This window comes from Pinus tabuliformis, chromosome 1_1 (genome assembly GCF_031772625.1).
Source record: "Pinus tabuliformis cultivar Carrire ecotype Pingquan chromosome 1_1, CPIR1, whole genome shotgun sequence".
In the NCBI taxonomy this organism is placed as follows: Eukaryota; Viridiplantae; Streptophyta; class Pinopsida; order Pinales; family Pinaceae; genus Pinus; species Pinus tabuliformis.
This window is the reverse complement of record NC_142297.1, coordinates 341,526,633-341,530,684: the sequence shown is the minus strand read 5'-3', so window position 1 is coordinate 341,530,684 and position 4,052 is coordinate 341,526,633. Positions and strand designations below refer to the sequence as shown.

General features: G+C 35.7%; 1 pseudogene; it reads left to right on the top strand.

The window, feature by feature from the left end:
- Positions 1 to 280: 280 nt before the first annotated feature.
- On the top strand, positions 281 to 3,614 carry LOC149212970 (polygalacturonate 4-alpha-galacturonosyltransferase-like; annotated as a pseudogene).
- The last annotated feature ends 438 nt before the right edge of the window (positions 3,615 to 4,052 follow it).

Here is a 4,052-nt window from a genome sequence, read left to right as displayed (position 1 = left end):
AAGTTTAGTCAAACTCCTAGGACAATGGTTGTTGTAATGAAACCATTTGCAGCTTGAAGAAAGTCCAACAAAAGTTTCACGGAGGGTAAATTCTTTGCTGCACTAGATCGCTACTTTTTGTTCTCATGGAAAAGCAAATTGTTATATTATTTTCCAAAATCCTTTTTGAATGTTACTTCTCCAATAGAAAAATTTTATATTTCTTAGATTTTAGCATAGTATGCTTTAATTTATAGTAGTTTAATGCTTACAACAATTGAGACAAAAGAGGAGAGAGAAAATGTCAATAGAGCTGATTCAACAGGATGAAGAAAAATGAGTTGAGATTGAAAACGCAGCAATTAAACGTTCCAAGGAGGTATATTCTGCTGTCCTAGAAAAATACTGCGTTTGGAGGCTTGAGAATGAGAACGAGAATTCTGACTCCACTGTTAGATGGATGCGAGACCAACTGATCATGGCTAGGGTGTATTCAAGCACTTCCCAAGCTAGGAATAATCTTGATTTATACCATGAATTGATGCTTTGTGTTAAAGAATGTCAACATACATTGGGTGAGGCTAATGCAGATTCTGATCTACCTCAAAGGTAATAGTTTTCGCATTGGTTGCTTCTAAATCAAGAGTAGTAAGTGCTTACATTTCCATTTGGTGTTCATATCCTTTGTTTCTTTTAAAGTTGTAATCTGTGTGTCAATCTTTCTGCTTTTCATTCTCTTTTTCATGGCCGATAATTGATATGAATGTTTCAGTTCACCTAAGAAGATCAAGGCTATGGGTCATGTCCTATCCAGGGCTAGAGAACAATTTTATGAATGTGGTATAGTAACAAAGAAGTTGCGAGCCATGCTTCAGTCTACAGACGAGCAAGTAAGGACCTTGAAAAAGAAAAGTACATTTTTAAGTCAGCTGGCAGCAAAGACCGTTCCCAAGGGCCTGCACTGTCTATCCATGCAATTGACCATGGATTATTACTTGCTTGCCCTTGAAAAGTGAAATTTCCTAAAAAGGACAAGTTAGAGGATCCAACACTTTATCACTATGCATTATTTTCTGACAATGTATTGGCTGCATCTATGGTTGTGAATTCAACTATCATAAATGCTAAGGTGACGTGTTATGAATTTAAAATACTCTAAAGTTTGGAAGTCCAACAGTTTTGCTGCATTTTACATTTAATATTTGGATCTCATTGTAGGTGATTTACTTGTTTTTGCAGGAATCTCAGAAACATGTATTTCATCTTGTCACAGACAAGTTAAATTTTGGGGCCATGAAAATGTGGTTTTTACTTAATCCCCCAAGGAAAGCTGTGATACATGTAGAAAATGTTGATGGTTTTAAATGGCTCAATTCTTCCTATTGCCCTGTGCTTCGCCAACTTGAATCCGCAGCTATGAAAGAGTATTATTTCAATGCAGATCACTTGAAGACACTCTCAGCACATTCCTCCAATTTGAAATAAATAAATCCAAAATATTTATCCATGCTAAATCGTCTTCGTTTCTATCTTCCACAAGTTTATCCCAAACTAGACAAGATTCTTTTCTGGGATGATGATATTTTGGTGCAGAAAGATTTGACGCCCTTGTGGTTAGTAGATATTCATGGAAAGGTTAATGGTTCAGTGGAAACTTGTGGAGAAAGATTTCGCCATTTTGACAAATACCTTAAATTTTCCAATCTGCACATAGCCAGGCACTTTGATCCTAATGCTTGTGGTTGGGCATATGGGATAAATGTATTTGATCTCAAAGAATGGAAGAAACAAGATATAACTGGAATATATCACAAGTGGCAGAACATGGTAAGTGTGTAGTGTGGTTTATTTATGTTAATTCCTGTGATGCTTACTTTAAAGTATTTGAAGTAAATCTGAAGTAATTAGCTAGAAAACTTAATGGGTTTTTCTTTGTTCGATTTCTAAGTTTTTCTTTTATTGTATGTTAGAATGAGGATAGAGTGCTGTGGAAGCTTGGAACACTACCCCCTAGATTTTTACATTGGCTGCTTCTAAATCAAGAGTAGTAAGTGCTTCCATTTGAATTTGGTGTTCATATCCTTTGTTTCTTTTAAAGTTGCAGTCAGTGTGTCAATCTTTCTGCTTTTCATTCTCTTTTTCATGACTGGTAATTGACATGATTGTTTCAGTGCAGCTGAGAAGATCAAGGCTATGGGTCATGTCATATCCAAGGCTAGAGAACAATTTTATGGTTGTGCGAAAGTAACAAAGAAGTTGCAAGCCATGCTTCAGTCTGCAGATGAGCAAGTAAGGACCTTGGAAAAGAAAAGTAAATTTTTAAGTTAGGTGGCAACAAAGTCTATTCCCAAGGGCATGCACTGTCTGTCCATGTGATTGACCATAGATTATTACTTTCTTCCTCTTGGAAAGTGATAATTTCCTAAAAAGGAAAAGTTGGAGGATCCGACTCTTTATCACTATGCATTATTTTCTGACAATGTATTGGCTGCATCTATGGTTGTGAATTCAACTGTCATGAATGCTAAGGTGAAGTGTTATTAATTTAAATTACCCTAAAGTTTGGAAGTCCAACAGTTTTGTTGCATTTTACATTTAATATTTGGATCTCATTGTAGGTGATTTACATGTGTTTGTAGGAATCTGAGAAACATGTATTTTAACCCATCATAGACAAGTTAAATTTTGGGGCCATGAAAATGTGGTTTTTACTTAATCCCCCAGGGAAAGCTGCGATACATGTAGAAAATGTAGATGATTTTAAATGGCTCAATTCGTCCTATTGCCCTGTGCTTCGCCAACTTGAATCCGTAGCTATGAAAGAGTATTATTTCAAGGCAGATCACTCGACTACACTCTCAACGCATTCCTCCAATTTGAAATATATCAATCCAAAATCTTTATCCATGCTAAATCATCTTCGTTTCTATCTTCCACAATTTTATCCTAAAATGGACAAGATCCTTTTCTTGGATGATGATATTGTGGTGCAGAAAGATTTGACACCCTTGTGGTCAGTAGATCTTCATGGAAAGACTAATGGTTCAGTGGAAACTTGTGGAGAAAGCTTTCACCGGTTTGACAAATACCTTAATTTTTCCAATCCGCACATAGCCGGGCACTTTGAGCCTAATGCTTGTGGTTGGACATATGGGATGAATGTATTTGATCTAAAAGAATGGGAGAAACAAGATATAACTGGAATATATCACAAGTGGCAGAACATGGTAAGTGTGTAGTGTGGTTTATTTATGTTAATTCCTGTGATGCTTACTTTAAAGTATTTGAAGTAAATCTGAAGTAATTAGCTAGAAAACTTAATGGGTTTTTCTTTGTTCAATTTCTAAGTTTTTCTTTTATTGTATGTCAGAATGAGGATAGAGTGTTGTGGAAGCTTGGAACACTACCCCCTGGATTGAACGTTTTCTAGCCTGTCCCATCCTTTGGACAAGTCTTCGTATGTGCTAGGTTTAGGATATAATCCTAGTGTGGACTGTTGAGAGATTGACAATGCAGCTGTTGTTCATTACAATGGGAACATGAAACCTTGATTAGAGCTGGCAATGACGAAGTGCAAGCCTTACTAGACAAAATATATAAAATATGATCATCCTTTCTTACACAGTGCAATATAAAAGAATAGTTGTGACCTCAATATTCATAATGCAATAGATTGTCAAATGTAAAGTGTAAAGGCCCTTGATTCTGGTTGCTAATTCATTCCAATTCATTTGTTTTTGGAGTTCCACAGAAGGTTTCTATTTTATGGCTTAATGAGTCAGGTTTTTGGAGGTGCAGTGGCCTAACCAAGTTTAAGATTTACAAATTTTGTGTCCTCATTGTATTCCATCATAGTTGGAAGTAAAATCCTATATAAGTATTTTTTTCTTTGTTAGTTAATATTTCTCTTTCATCAAGTAATTACACAAATTGTTCTTCCAAGAACACAAAGAAGTACGAGACACAAAGATTTAGGCTTTCAAGGCAAGGTAAAACCTCTCAATAGGGGAAAACCCAACAATCCTCCTCTTATTGAATTTATTCAAAATGAGATATCCAACACAAGACCAAAG